This window comes from Vipera berus (genome assembly GCF_964194415.1).
Source record: "Vipera berus genome assembly, chromosome: 14".
Lineage (NCBI taxonomy): Eukaryota > Metazoa > Chordata > Lepidosauria > Squamata > Viperidae > Vipera > Vipera berus.
Window position 1 is genome coordinate 8,352,991 of NC_138217.1, and position 16,107 is coordinate 8,369,097.

Here is a 16,107-nt window from a genome sequence, read left to right on the forward strand (position 1 = left end):
TTCCCGAAAAGGTTAAATCCTGCGCTGACTAGACCCAGCGTATGCACAGTTGTTTAATTTTTCTCCTCCCAGCAGGACGCAGTTGTCTGCTTGTAGCATGAATTATTTAGGAGAAGGAAAACCTCGCTCAAGAGTTCAGCCGGCCTCAGAAGACAGATTTCCATCTGCTGGGGTGTAGGCAGTGGTGGGATTCAGCCGTTTTTGCACCACTTCGGCAGAACCGGTAGCTACTTTTTTGTTTACCCAGGCTCAAAAAATGGGACTTCTGGAAGCGGCATCCACCACACAGAACCGGCTGTTCGCATTATTTGAATCCCACCACTGGGTGTCTATTGTATGCAACATTCTCAAATTATGTCATAGCGTCAAGCCAAAAGGAGACCGATATTGCAGAGATATCTTTTGATGTGTGTGCCTGTGTGTGTGTGTGTGTGTGTGTGTGTGTGTGAGAGAGAGAGAGAGAGAGAGAGAGAGAGAGAGAGAGAGAGAGAGAGAGAGAGAGAGAGAGAGAGAGAGAGAGAAAGCCCAGCTTTCGCTCAAATGAAGCTGGGGCGGTGGGAGGTTGCAGTACGTTTGATACGATTCGGATGCCTGCCATCAAGCTCTCTTCGAATGCACGGCTGGCTGGGGAATTCTGGGAGTTGAAGTCCACCCATCTTCAACTCAGCAAGGTGGAGAACCCCTGCTTGAGACTGAATTGCCACAGAAATACTGCGACTCCTACTCGAGTCTCCCGGGGTCTAAGTCAGCAATTTAAGCAGGGTATCTGGTTGCTTTTCTTTCACGAAGGCACGTTTAAGGATTCAATCAGAATAGACTTGAAAGAGGGACCTCAGAGGTCTTCTAGTCCAGCCCCCTGCTCAGGCAGGAGATCCCATACCATACCATTTCAGACAAACGACTGTCCAGCCTCTACCCACAATTTCTGGTGGTAAGATGTTGCACTGGTTAATTGTCCTCACTGTTAGGAAGTTTCTCCTTAATTCCAGGTTGCTTCTCTCCTTGGTTAGTTTCCATCCATTGATTCTTCTCTTGCCTTCTGGGGCTTTGGAAAATAGGTTGACACACACACCCTTCTTTGTGGCAGCCCCTCAAATAGTGGAATACAGCTATCAGGTTTCCCCATACACACACAGTCCTTTTTTCTAGACTGGCCATACCCATTGTTGTTGTTGTTGTAGTTGCGAAGTCGTGTCCGACCCATCGCGACCCCATGGACAGCATTCCTCCAGGCCCTCCTGTCCTCAACCATCTTCTGGAGTCCCTTTAGGCTCACGCCTCCTGCTTCAGTGACTCCATCCAGCCACCTCCTTCTCTGTCGTCCCCTTCTTCTCTTGCCCTCAACCTTTCCCAGCATGAGGCTCTTCTCCAGTGAGTCCTTCCTTCTCATGAGGTGGCCAAAGGATTTGAGTTTCAGCTTCAGGATCTGGCCTTCTAAAGAGCAGTCGGGGTTGATCTCCTCTAGGACTGTCCGGTTTGATCGCCTTGCAGTCCAAGGGACTCGCAGGAGTCTTCTCCAGCACCATAGTTCAAAGGCTTCAATTCTTTGGCGCTCAGCCTTTCTTATGGTCCAACTTTCACAGCCATACATTGCAACTGGGAAAACCTTGACGGCTTGACGGCCATGCCCATTACGTTGGCGTGAACGTACTTTTTTCATTTAGAGAGAAATGGTATTATTTCTGTTTAAACACTCCATCCGGCAATGGATTAAAAAAGAGACGGCGGTTCTTTGCGACGGAGAGAATCCGAAAACAGCTTATCCTGCAGCTGAAGCTTAATCCAGCCGCAACTAGATTAATGAGAGTTCAACTTTCACTCACATCACAATCTATTTGCTTGGAGTGAAGTGACTCAGGATGCTGAACAGGCGGGGGGGGGGGGGGGAAGCAATTTATCCTACAGGTAAACCAACCAGGGAAGGAATTTCAAAGAAATGGCGCGTGAAAAGTAATCTCGTAATCCCGTGAAAAGGTAATCAAGTTACAGCTGTTCGTTTAGCAATAGTTCAAAGTTACAACGGCAATGGAAAAAGTGACTTTTTTCCCCACCCTTACGACCGTTGCAGCCTCTCCCCCCCACCCCCCGTGGTCACGGGATCAAAATCCAGACGCTTAGCAACTGACTCGTATTTATGACGGTTGCAGTGTTCTGTGTGTGTTTGTGTGTGGTGTCACGTGATCCCCTTTTGCGACCTTCTGACAAGCAAAGTCAATGGGGAAGCCAGATTCCCTTAACAACCGTCTGGCTAATTTAACTACTGCCGTGATTCCCTTAACAACTCTGGCCAGGAAGGTCGTCAAATGGGGCCAAACCCAGCCACATAAGTGTTGGGCTCAATTGTGGTCATAACCCGAGGACTACCTGTATTTACAATGGTTGCAGCAGCATCCCGGGATCATGTGATAGCCACTTCCGAGTTTCCCAGCCGGCTTCCAACAAACCAACTCAAGGGGGGAAGTCGGGTTTGCTTAACGACCGCATGTTTCATTGAACAACTGCAGTGATTCGCTTAGCAACCATGGCAAATCACTGGAGATTTTAAAGAAGAGGCTAGACAGTCACTTGTATGAGATGGTATAGGTTCTCTTGCTTGAGCAGGGGGCTGGACTAGAAGACCTCCAAGGTCCCTTCCATCTTTCTATTCTATTCTATTCTGTTCTGTTCTGTTCTATTCTATTCTATTCTGTAATTCTATTCTGTTCTGTTCTATTCCTCAATAAAGATTCTATTCTATTCTATTCTATTCTATTCTATTCTATTCTATTCTATTCTATTCTATTCTATTCTATTCCATTCCTTCCCTCTTTTCCTCCTTCCTTCCTCCCTCTCTTCCTTGTCTGAGCTGGTGTAAGTCCTCCTGCTTGAGCAGGGGGGGTGGACTAGAAGACCTCCAAGGTCCCTTCCAACTCTGGTATTCTATTTTATTCTATTTTATTCTATTCTATTCTATTCTATTCTATTCTATTCTATTCTATTCTATTCTATTCTATTCTATTCTATTCTATTCTATTCTATTCTATTCTCTATATTATTCTGTTCTGTTCTATTCCTTCCCTCTTTTCCTCCTTCCTTCCTCCCTCCCTCCCTTGTCTGAGCTATTTTAAGTCCTCCTGCTTGAGCAGGGGGCTGGACTAGAAGACCTCCAAAGTCCCTTCCAGATCTATTCTATTCTATCTATCAAAAACAGTCCTGAAATCAGAAACAATTTACTTAACCATCCAGCTTCCTTAGCAATGGAAACTGTGCTCCGGTGGTGCTTGTAAATCAAGGACTACCTGGAATTTTGTACTGTGATGTGGGTGGGGGATTTTTTTTCTTCCCCCGGGCCGGTGGAGGAAGAGAAAGCAGCTCCAAATTTAGATGCCGTCCTTTGCCTCTTCATCAGGAAGAGAAAACTGGGACACTGTGCAATTGGGAGCAGTCCAAGCCAATTAACCAAAACTGGATCTGCTGGCTCTCCAAAGCAGATTCTCTGCAAGGCAGAAACTCGCTCAGCCAGCTTTTCTAAAGGCTGGTCTTTTGAACCCCTGGGAGCCCCACGCTGGCTTTGCGAATCCTGCTTGGCATCCGCCGGAGAGACAAACGTTCAGCTGATCCAGGTCCTGCAAAAGGACAGGCAGGTCTTCCCATTCTGCAACAGCAATCTTTTCTTTCTTTCCTGCCCCCCCCCCCTACGTAACTCACTCACGAGGCGGATTAAAAAGAGAGAGAGAGAGAGAGAGAATCCAACTGAAGGATGCGTTGCTTGTACTCCACCTAAATTAAAGAAAATGCCTCGGATACGGGCGGTGGTGCGTTTCCATCAGCAATGAAGCAAATCTTCCAGAGATGGAGTTTCGGCAAATGTTGGCGTAGAACAGTTTTGGAAGAAGGCTGCCGGAGCACAGAGCAGGAGGGATGGGAAGGGTCTGAGGTGTAGTGGGGAAACATTGATGGAAATTGAATTAGCAGAGTTGGGAGGGACTTGAAGGTCATCTAGTCCAACCCTCTGCTCAAGCAGGAAATCTGCTTGAGTGATGGCGAACCCTTCAGAGACCGAGTGCCCAAACTGCAACCTAAAACTCACTTGTGTATTGTCGGGTGCCGGGTGGGCGTGGCCCATTGGGTGGGCGTGGCTGTGGTGTTAATGGAAGACTGGGTGAGACTAAGTTCCATCAATCAATTCCAACTTTGCGAGATTTTTTTTTCCTGCGAGAAATTGAAATTTATTGAACCTTTTTTTTTTTGGCACACAGCGACGGAGGCCTAAAGCAAAAAGGTTTTATAACACCCAGCCGAAGGCCTAGAACTGGGGCGACGGTGCGCATGCCCACAGAGGGCTCCGTGTGCCATCTGTGGCACGCGTGCTATAGATTCGCCACCATGGACCTAGACCATTTCAAACAAGTGGTGGTCCAGTCTCTTCTTGAAAACCTTCAGTGTTGGAGCATTCACAGCTTCTGGAGGCAGGTCGTTCCACTGGTTAATTGTTCTCACTGTCAGGAAGTTTCTCCTTAGCTCTAGGTTGCTTCTCTCCTTCATGAGTTTCCATCCGTTGCTTTTCATCCTGCTTTTTGGTGCTTTGGAGAATAGGTGGAAACCCCCCTCTTCTTTGTGGCAGCCCCTCAAATTTTGGAAGACTGCTGTCATGTCACCGAAATGGTATAGGGTTTCCTGCCTGAGCAGGGGGTTGGACTAGATGACCTCCAAGGTCCCTTCCAACTTCTTCTTCTTCTTCTTCCTCTTCCTCTTCCTCTTCCTCTTCTTCTTCTTCTTCTTCTTCTTCTTCTTCTTCTTGTTACTGTTATTGTTATTGTTAGACTAGACATACCCAATTCCTGCAACCATTTTTCGTATGTTTGAGCTTCCAGGCCCTAAATCATCTTTGCTGCTCTTCTCTGCACTCTTTCCAAAGTTTCAGCATTTTATTTATATCACGGTTAATTTAATTGGCAGTTGTTGGCTCGTTGTTCTGCTTCGGCAGGCTGAGGATGGCCTAGCAACACCCTGCTGGGTGCGATCAAAAGTTTCATCATCCCTTTTGCACAGCAGTCGAAGAGATGCGTTGCTGGGAATCAGAAGAAAAAGATATCGAAGAAAACGATTAGAGGGGACCTGAGAGCAGTGTTCCAATATTTGAGGGGGTGCCACACACAAAAAAGGGGGACAGCCTATTTTCCAAAGCACCTAAAGGCAGGACAAGAAGCAACGGATGGAAACCAATCAAGGAGAGAATCAACCTAGAACTAAGGAGAAATTTCCCCTCAGTGAGAACAATTAGCCAGTGGAACAACCTGCCTCCAGAAGCTGTGGGTGCTCCATCACTGGAGGTTTTCAAGAAGAGACTGGACAGCCATTTGTCTGGAACCGTACAAGCTCTCCTGCTTCAGCAGGGGGTTGGAGTAGAAGACCTCCGTGGTCCCCCTTCCAACTCTGTGATTCTGTTAAAACAGCACCGCAAAAAAAAGGTTGTAGAATTAAAGCATGCTCGTGTGGTGACCCACTTAACGGCATGACTCACGACCGTGATTCCAGGCTCAATTACGATCGTAAATCAAGGACTCCCTGTAAGAAGCTCTCGCCCACAGAGATTTGAGACCAGGCCTTTAATCTTGCCCACGGGTGAGATTCAGTCTCCTAAGCACCTTCCCCCATCGAGTTCAACCGCAGCCGATGGAATTAAGACAGCAGTTTGGAACAATACTGGCCTCCCTGCCTTATGCGCACATCTGCGCTGCCCGTCTCCCATTTAATATTGTTAGCGTGCACAGCTAGCGTGACTTTGCAAGAGTGTGCAGATGCCTGCCGTTGCTTAGCAACAAGACTGGATGGAGATACAGGGACCATTTTTTTTTTGCTTCCAGCAATCTCCTTCAGACTATTCTTAGACCTCGCTGTTTGCCATAACTGGTTTAAGGTCACTTTTTTGCTGGTCTACAAGGAGTCTTCCCACGGCACGTATCTAAGCAAGATTGGGAGGTGACCCAAATGTCAGAGAAGGCAACCATTAATTCAACCCAATAGGGCACGGTGAAATAAACCCTCCCAATTTCCTCAACTCTGAATTTCCCGTAAGGATAGTTATCCCAAAGATGCTTTTTCACGAGGCGAGTGGACTTCCTTGTTTTTCTTTGAAGACGTTTCGCTTCTCGTCCAAGAGGCTTCTTCATCCAGAGTTTCTTCAGCTCTGGATGAAGCTTCTTAGAAGACGAGCACAACATCTTGAAAGAAAAACAAGAAAGTCCACTTCCCTCGTGGAAAAGCATCTTTGGGATAGCTACAACCTGGATGACTGAAGAATAGATGTCTATTTCTAAGCAACAATTAATAAGCCCGAATCGCCGCAGAGATGTTTGGTTAAGCGGACGAGTGCCTGGATTCACGCTTTGCATTATTCTGAAATGTATGTTGTGGTGATGAGAACCCAGCCACAGCAATTTGTAAACCCTGACTCACGGATTAGTAGGATAAAAGGTTCTGGATAATCAGCAACAAACAGAATGAGAGGAAAGGCATCAAAGCAACCCATAGTTTTACCTGAGCCCAACCTTGCTTGAGTAGAGCGTTATGCAATTAACACTCATCCCTGACACGAACCATTTTCTTCTCAAACGTCCATTCGGCGTTGAAACAAGCTTGTTCAGATTCAATAATTATATCCCCCAAAAGCAGGAAAGGAATAATATTGTTGCATTTTAGCATTGGGGACGATTCCTGAGAATACCACAGAGAAGCCCACGAGTGGGTCATTGAACGAATCAACCCAGGCACAAATGAGCAGGTTCAAATCATCCCATTTTGGAAACTTTATATTTTTATTTATTTTATTTTAATCCCATTTATATCCCGCCCTTCTCCGAAGACTCAGGGCGGCTTACAAGCTTAGCAGTAGCCTTCATTCTATGTATATGCCTGCTTATTAGGGCTTTCACACACACACCCCAAGCGGCATTATTACAAAGTCAGCTTAATTGCCCCCCACAATCTGGGTCCTCATTTTACCTTCCTCGGAAGGATGGAAGGCTGAGTCAACCTTGAGCCTGGTGGGACTCGAACCTGCACTAATGGCAGGCAGCTGGTGTTACTTAAGGAGGCATATAATGACTCTTTTGAGAAATCCATAATTCTGGGAAAGGTGAAAGGAGAGGAGGAGGAGGAGGAGGAGGAGATGGCCAGTAGCCAGGTGGAGGGATTTAATTACAACAGTGATGGGTATATATTGTGGGTGACCTAAAAGACCAGGTTAGAAGAACTAATTACAAGTAGTTCTCAACTTACAACATTCAGTGACCTTTCAATGTCACAACGGCACAGAAAATAGTGACTTACGACCATTTTTCATGCTTAGGACTCTCGCAGTATCCCCACGGTCACAAGATTTATATTCGGATGCTTGACAACTGACTCGCATTTATGACGGTTGCAGTGCCCCGGGGGCACATGATCCCCTTTCCACAGGAAAACCAGATTCACTTCACAACCCTGTTCCTTAATTTAACAACTGCCGTGATTCAGCTAACAATTGCGACAAGCCGCAAAAGGGGGCAAAAACTCCCGGAGCAAATTTCTCACTTAGCAACATAAATGTGGTGCTCAATTGTGGTCCTACGTCGAGGACTACCTGTCTACGGCCACAGAAAGATGACATTGACTTGGGGGGGCACATAAATTAATTGTGTCTACATAAAGTTGTACTACAAAAAAAAAGTCTTCAAATAAAGGTATTGTAGTTTGGCTTGGGGAGGAGGACATAGGGAAAACCTTGAACACGCTTGAGGAACAGCATCAAAGAGGAGGAAAAAATAGGAGAATCAGCCAAGGATGGGGAAAGAAAGTGAGCCCATTTGGTCTACTGCTTAAGGCATCAGGCTAGAAAGCGGGAGATGGTGAGTTCAAGTCCTCCCTTAGGCAGGAAAGCTGGCTAGGTGAGTCTGCACTCATCACTAAGAGATTGTGAGTTCTAGTTCCTCCTTAGGGAGGAAAAGGACTTTGAGCCAACTACCAGGAGACAGTGAGTTCTAGTCCCGCCTTAGCCACGAAAGCCAGCTGGGTGATTTTTGGACCAATCACCAGGAGACGGTGAGTTCTAGTCCCATCTTAGCCATGAAAGCCAGCTAGGTGATTTTTGGACCAATCACCAGGAGACGGTGAGTTCTAGTCCCAACTTAGCCATGAAAGCCGGCTGGGTGATTTTTGGACCAATCACCAGGAGACACTGAGTTCTAGTCCCGCCTTAGCCACGAAAGCCAGCTGGGTGATTTTTGGACCAATCACCAGGAGACGGTGAGTTCTAGTCCTGCCTTAGCCACGAAAGCCAGCTGGGTGATTTTTGGACCAATCACCAGGAGACGGTGAGTTCTAGTCCCGCCTTAGCCACGAAAGCCAGCTGGGCGACCTTGGTCCAGTCCCACTCTCTCAGCCCAACCCACCTCACAGGGCTGTTGCTGTTGGGGAAACAGGAGGAAGGAAGGTGTGTGCTGGATATGTTGGCCGCCTTGAGTCATTTGTCAAAGTAATAAAATGGCATGAGACAAATCAACAAAATAAAAATCCAGGAGAAGGAAGAGCCCGGTTGCCATGTTAGAGCCCCACTGAACACAACCCGATTCACTCCCTAATCCAGGGGCAGGCAACCTTGGCTCTTTTATGACTCGTGGACTTCAACTCCCAGAATTCCTGAGCCAGCCATGCTGAGGGGAAAGGGAGAGATTTCCAAGCTGAGCCAAGCTGGCTCAGGAATTCTGGGAGTTGAAGTCCACGAGTCATGAAGGGGCCCTAGTTTCCCTCATGCTGGTTCAGGAATTCTGGGAGTTGAAGTCCACGAGTCATGAAGGGGCCATAGTTTCCCTCATGCTGGCTCAGGAATTCTGGGAGTTGAAGTCCACGAGTCATAAAAGAGCCAAGGTTGCCTACCCCTGCCCTAATCCCTTCTCCTCCATCTGAAAATTCTCCTTCCTCCTCGCCAGGGCGAGGAGGAAGTGCTGGGGAATTGACTCAGACGGGGGAAAAACACCTGGAGGCGCCCAGTTTGCTCTCCCCATCCTTTTAACCTCCAGCCTTTGGCATCTGCATTCTCTCCTTCGAAACAGCCAAACCCAACGCAGGGATTTAATTCTGGCTGCATCTCCACCAACAAGCTCACCTTGCCTACGAAACCAAGAAGCCACAGCCCCTTCAGCAAACAAAAAGGGCACGCAACCCATTATTTCAAAAGAGATGGCATGCAAACAGTTATTTCATTTATTTATTTTTTAAAAAAGGGGAGGAAGAGAAAAAAAATCATGGGGAATCTCCTTCTGGAATCCAGTCTGCCCCCTTTGCCAGCCAATAACAACAATAATACTCTAATTCTGCATCTCGCCATCGCTGCAAAGATGGATCCGGGCTGCACAAAGCTCCAGCCAGCCAGCCAGCCAGCCAAACTGCAGATCAACAATCTTCTTCCCTGCCACGGAATTACATCACCCTAGCCCCCACCCCCCACCCCATCCCTGCAGAAACACACACCCTAGCATCCCTCCAGGGAACGAAAACTGGGCACGCCGAAAGGATGCTTGTGTGTGTGTTTGGGGGGGGGGGGAGAGAAGGCTCAGACAGTAACAAGGAAAGGCATCTCAGAAGCCTGCTTTGAAATCTTGCAACCGTTTTCCAGGAGAGAGAGAGAGAGAGAGAATGACCAGAACATGGTTTGGTTTGGCTTGGCCCCAGTATGTGGCCGGAGTAGCTCGGCAGGGTTGCTAGCTGCCAACCAAAAAGGGCAGGGCCCTTAGGATTTGCAAAAGCCACCCACCCTTTAGAAATCCTGCTTTCCTGCAAGAGCCCAGCCAGCTGAAACCAACATTCCTAAGCGTGTGTCTGTCTGTGTCTTTGCTATGCATTTCCCCCTCCTCCTCCCCCCCCAAAGCTGGAATTGACTTTGCCCTCCCTTACCCAGCCTAGCGAGGGCATCTGTAAAAATTGAGGGGGGGGCGCGGCGGGAAACAGGGAGTCTGCTTGTCTTTCCTTGAAAATGGAAGTAATTCCCCCTCCCATCCCTTTAGCATCATCTGGGAGGCCAAGGGCAAAAGAAAGAGAGAAAGAGAGAAGGAAGGAAGGAAGGAAGGAAGGAAGGAAGGAAGGAAGGAAGGAAGGAAGGAAGGAGGGAGGGAGGGAGGGAGGGAGGAAGGAAGGAAGGAAAGAAAGAAGGAAAGAAAGAAAGAAAGAAAGAAAGAAAGAAAGAAAGAAAGAAGGAAGGAAGGAAGGAAGGAAGGAAGGAAGGAAGGAAGGAAGGAAGGAAGGAAAGAAGGAAAGAAAGAAAGAAAGAAAGAAAGAAAGAAAGAAAGAAAGAAAGAAAGAAAGAAAGAAAGAAAGAAAGAAAGAAAGAAAGAAAGAAAGAAGGAAGGAAGGAAGGAAGGAAGGAAGGAAGGAAAGAAGGAAGGAAGGAAGGAAGGAAGAATAAAAGAGACAGCCTTACCTGTTTTTCTTCTATGGGAAACAAACCCAGACGGGCAGCGCCGGAGGATGGGAGAGGAGAGGAGAGGGGGGGAAAAAGCCAAAATTAGGAAGGAAAAAAAAAGACACCTCCCGAGACTCAACACCCCCTCCCCAAAAAAGGCAGGCAGGTTTTAAAAACGTGCCTTATTCTCTCTCCCCCCACCACCACCGACCCCAATAAAAGCTCACCTGGATTGACCAGCTTGCTCTTGAACCGCAGGGCTGTGCTCATCTCGCAGACCCTCGCCCACCCCCACCCCCCAAAGAGGGCTATGGGGCTTCCTGGGGTTGCAATCCGAGCCGGACCCCCCCCCCCGACACACACACCCCCGCTTTCCCGGCAGCGAGCCTCGGCCCCGCCGCCCTCCGAGCTTGGCCAACGCGGCTCCGCTTTACTCCGGCGGAGGCTGCTGCAGCGGAGAAGCGGAGCTCGGAGAGGAGAGGGGGAAAAAAAAGGGGGGGCTGTATTAGAAAAAGGAGGAGCCAAAGGCGGCCTGGGCCCGCCCAGTCGCCCGCCGACAGCCAATCACAACAAAGCCCCGAGCCGGCCGATCTGTTTCTCCCGGCCCCCCCCCACCCTTTTATCTTTTTTTTCCAATTCTGCGGAAGGGACCGCGAGGCGCGCGCCCTGGTCCTTTGCTCCCCACCGCCATCCTCGCGCTGCATCGAGGTCATGCCAGGCGCTAGTCCTCATGATTTGGCTGGGGGAAAAAAAACAAAAAACCAGAGGGCCTCCGGAACCAGGAAGGTGAAAAATAGCATCTTCTCGTTCCCGCACAGCTGGGCTGATGGTGTTAGCTGGGAATTTGTGGAAGGGGCTGACAGAGAAGGAGGTGGCTGGATGGAGTCACCGAAGCAGGAGGCGTCAGCCTAAATGGACTCCAGAAGATGGTGGAGGGCAGGAAGGCCTGGAGGAACGTGGTCCATGGGGTCGCGATGGGTCAGACACAACTTTGCAACTAACAACAAGTCAATGGGGGATTCTGGGATTTCCGGGGTGGGTGGGTTTATGATTGGGGTATAGTCTCCTCTCTGTTCTCTTTGCTGCAGCTCCCAGCCTCTAAAAACAGAAAAAGGTGGTCTCACCTCAAATGTTAAAAACATCAGCACGACCGTCCGTTTTGTTACGTACGCCTAAAACTTCCGGCAAAATGTGTTGTTTTAGCACTGATGATGTTACCTAGTTGGGTCATGAAACGTCTGCAAGAAAACCAACAAGCTCAGAGAGCATTAAGGACCCCACAGTCCTCCTCCTCCTCCTCCTCTCCGCAAACCCCCCTCCCTTCTAGCGCTGATGATGTTACCTAGTTGGGTCATGAAACGTCTGCAAGGAAACCACCCAGCTCAGAGAGCGCCAAGGACCCCAGAGTCCTCTTTTTCCTGCTCCCCCTTCTTCCCCTTCTCCTTTCTGCACACCCCACTCCCTTTAGCACTGATGATGTTACCTAGTTGGGTCATGAAATGCCTGCAAGAAATATTCTCTTCTATTAAAAGCTGCTTCTGCCCTCAACGATTTATTCCACCCACCCTTTCTAAGTCACCTGCGTTCGAAAGCAAGTAAACCTTGGCCTTGGTTCTGCCTGTTGGCAACCGCTTTGTGCCAGGTGTGTGTGTATTATGCCAGGAAGTTGGCATAACACAAGGCAAGGCCCCAGTCTCCCACACCTTCCAAGGACTCCTATGCCTTGGAGGTCCACCCAGGCCCCTTTTAAAGAAATAATAACCACAACGGACAATTACAATCCAGAATTTTGTTGGGATAAATGTCCATTAGTCATTAAAAAAAAAAGAGGGCACACTGGAGAGGGTGGTGTGGGTTTTAATTTGATTGGTCGGTTACTATAAGGTTGTGTTATTCCACCTATTCTTCATTTAGCTGACAGCCGCAGATCAACACTTCTCATTATGATGATTGTCTAGACACCATATCCTATCCTTGGGCATTTATTTAAATGGCCTTATTGAGCTGAATGTTTGAGCATTAATACATTGGGTGTAAGGGAATTTACTGAACTGATTTGTAAATATGAGGTCTTTTTATCTGGCTCCCGTGTTTTAAGAAAGGCACCGAATAAATACATGTACAATTATTGTTTTACAGTCAAAAATGACTATTGGGACATTTGTTCCGTCCATCACCGTAACATCCCAACAAGCCACTCGCACGTCAATTTGCTAAGAGCATGCATGCGCTCCCGATAGTCCAGATGTGCCAAGTCGGTCATAAAAGATTCAAGTAGTCCTCAAATTACGACCATAGTTTGGGTGGCAAGTCGTGACACCCCCACCCACCCCCATCTGATTTTTATGACTTTTCCTGCAATCAAGTCTGGCAAGTCAAACTGAATAGTAATAATGATAATAATAAGTTGGAAGGGACGTTGGAGGTCATCTAGTCCAACCCCCTGCTCAGGCAGAAAACCCTATACCGTTTCAGACAAATGGCTGTCCAGTCTCTTCTTAAAAACTTCCAGTGTTGGAGGATTCACCGCATCTGGAGGCAGGTTGTTCCACTGGTTAATTGTGTTCTGACAGGGCAGAACCGCCTTGCATAGCGATGGAAGTTCTGACTGTGGGATGTTGCTTTATCCCTGGAGGTTTTTGAGAAGAGATTGGACAACCGCTTGTCTGGACTGGAGGAGCGTCTCTCCTACTTGAGCAGGGGGTTGGACTAGATGACCTCCAAGGTCCCTCCAACTCTGTTACGCTGGTCCCAGTTGTGCTCTTAAGTTGAGGACCGCTTGGATCCCTGCCTGGCCTGTTCCAGCCCTGTTTGATTTCTTTTCCAAAATTCAAGTTTTCAGGAAACGACACGTCCACCTACTTACCTTTCCCACCGTTGTTCAAAACTCTAGAGATTTCATCCACAAGCCCCCCCAAAAACAGACAGGAAAACCCACAAGAGTTTTCACAGGCGGATTCCATTTATTGCAAAAAACGGTCCAGAAAATTAGTGTCATGATGCCTACAAAACCTTTGAGGATTTATATCATTGTTCTCTCAACCGAACAGAGCCTTAAATTTGACAGAAAACACAGTCAAGAATCTAATACCCCCAAAAATCCACGAGCGGGTTTTTTTTTTTTTTAGAAAGATACTTAGAAATTTCCTTTAGAAAAAAAAGACGGCGTGTAGTGTTCTACCCATGATTTTTAAGGCATTGTGGGTGAAGCTCTCCCAAATTTTTCACATCACTGGGAAGGTATAGTTTTGCAGTTTTTGTACCGTATTTTTTTTTCAAAAAAGGGAGCACCAGAAAGGAAGAATTTGATCCCCTGTGACCGACAAAACATTAAAAAAAAAAGCGGAGAGAAGAATGCTACAAACTAATAATAAATGGGTATACAACTTACAAGGTTCAGAAGAACTGGGCAAGTCTAACTGAAAATATAGTTCCGGCAGGGCTCGTAGTAGATTCAGAAATTTGCTTAATGAAGAAAGAAAGAAAGGGGGGGGGGGGAGTAGAAACGTATCAAGTGCCACCTGGGTGGAAGAGAAAAAAAATATAGGAATTCTTGCTTCCAAAGCTTAGCAGAGATGAGGTGCCATGTTAACTGGGGGGGGGGATTTTAAACAAATCCAAGAGACACATCAAAGGATACAAGGAGAGAGGGGGGGGGGAAAACAGCTTCCGCACTGTGATGCTGCATTCATGCATAGCAAGACGTGAAAGAAGATAGAAGCAACGTTATACGTATCCGTGGACAGATATTATTATTTTTTCCTCCCCAATAGGAACTTCCAAGGTTTTTAGCTGCATTGGGTCATATCTTGGTCTTGGCATCCATGCGTGAACTTCTCAAATCCATTAGTGTCATCACTGAAATTCAATGTCAATTCGTGGCCCCTTTTTCTTAAGACCGTCGCATCCCCGCTGTAAGGAAAAGCACAAGGCAAGAGTTTAGAGAAGAACGGCGGGTTTGCCAGGTAGACCTTGACTTATAACCGTCCGATTAGTGACCGAAGTACCAAAGGCACTGGAAAAAAAGCGACTCTTGACCGGCTTTCGCACACGCGACTGTTGCAGCATTCCCCTGGGGTCACGTGATCACAATTCGAATGCTCGGCAACTGGTGTGTACTTACGACGGTTGCAGTGTCCCGGAGGGTGGGGGTGAGGGGTGGGACGGTGTCACGCGATCCACTTTTGGGACCTTCAGACCAGCAAAGTCAAGCTGGATTCCTTTAATAACCGGGTTGCTAACTTGAAACGATGCAGCGGTTCCACTTAACAACGGTGGCGAGAAAGGTCGTAAAATGGGGCGAAACTCTCGGCGGCAGATAGTTTGGGCTCAAGTGTGGTTGTAAGTCGAGGACTTCCCTGTGGCGTAGCTTTTTTTTTTTTTTTGGCTGTACTGGAAATTGGAAGGTTTTGTGGCAAAATCGATCCCCCTTTTTGCCTTGGTGGAGCAGTGGGCTAATGCCTCCTTAAGTAACACCAGCTGCCTGCAATTAGTGCAGGTTCGAGTCCCACCAGGCTCAAGGTTGACTCAGCCTTCCATCCTTCCGAGGTAGGTAAAATGAGGACCCAGATTGTTGGGGGCAATTAAGCTGACTTTGTAATAATGCCGCTTGGGGGGTGTATGAAAGGCCTAATAAGCAGGCATATACATAGAATGAAGGCTACTGCTAAGCTTGTAAGCCGCCCTGAGTCTTTGGAGAAGGGCGGGATATAAATGGAATTAAAATAAAAAATAAAAAATAATAATCATAGTGCCCGTATTTTTAAATTAAGCGCTACTCTAGCACATGGCAGGGATTTTAAGCTGGGATTTTAAGCTGGGATGTGCCTTGAGGGCACATACGCAAGGCCGGTTCAACCGAGAGCAGGAAAGAGAGACAGCTATTGTGGCCTTTTTTTTGCCAACGTCCGTTCATAAAGGGTGTAATTTTGGAGTTTCCAGCCAGATCAGAAAAGCTGGAAGTGACTGAGCGAAGCCAAGGGGAAGGAATGGAGTTCAGAAAGGCTGCTTAAATGGAGACAGGAAGTAGAAAGAAGTAAATACGGGAGTCGTGTGATACCCTTTGACAGTGCTTTTTTTGTAAAAGAAAAAGGTGCCGGAACTCACACGTGTCATACAACCCGCCTTGCCTACCCTACAAGGTTCCATCCAAAAAAGGTTCTGGAACTCCGTTCTGAGCGTTCTACGAGAAAAAAAGCCCTGCCCTTTGAACTGACATGGTGGCTTATGCTCTGACAGTTCACAGTCAGGTTTATACACGGTAGATCTATTAAGAATTCAGCAGTATCCTGTAGACTGGTTCCACAAGATCTACGGTCCCGCGTGCAGAGCGGGAATGTGTCTATCACCGAGAAAAGGGTGATGCAGTGAAGGAAAAAAAAATTCTAGAAAAAAAAATAATCTTGGGTGAATGATCTTCTCTCTGCTTTGGATCAGAGTTAGGAGAGGAGTGGAGAGGGGGAAAGAAAGGAGAAAGGAAGAGAAAGGAAAGGAAGGAGGAGAGGAGAGGAAATAGGGAAAGGAAAGGAAATAGAGAGGAAAGGAAGGGAAGGGAAATAGAGAAAGGAAAGGAAGAATTGGCAAGGGAGAAAAGGAGAGAAGTGACAAGCCAATATGATTCACCAGGAGACAGGATCTACTCAAACAATAGGGCAATTCACTAAACCTCCATTAACCATAGCTACTGGAAA

The 16,107-nt window shown here is 47.4% G+C and overlaps 2 protein-coding genes across 6 annotated transcripts in view; both read right to left on the minus strand.

Moving 5' to 3' along the window:
• The window catches only part of SEPTIN5 (septin 5), a 41,041-nt gene extending 30,569 nt beyond the window's left edge, over positions 1-10,472 (minus strand). Inside the window, exon 1 of the mRNA XM_081339041.1 lies at positions 10,436-10,472. The gene's annotated coding sequence lies outside the window, so the exon portion shown is untranslated. The remainder of the gene's footprint in view (positions 1-10,435) is intronic.
• A 1,128-nt stretch (positions 10,473-11,600) lies between these two features.
• LOC308674509 (septin-2) overlaps positions 11,601-16,107 on the minus strand; it is a 43,054-nt gene continuing 38,547 nt past the window's right edge. For 3 of the 5 annotated variants that reach the window (XR_014027904.1, XM_081339038.1, XM_081339036.1), the window contains one exon: positions 11,985-14,329. The gene's annotated coding sequence lies outside the window, so the exon portion shown is untranslated. Of the gene's footprint in view, positions 11,656-11,762; positions 11,780-11,984; positions 14,330-16,107 lie in introns of those variants that run through there. The other 2 variants (XR_014027902.1, XR_014027903.1) reach the window with 2 other exon arrangements.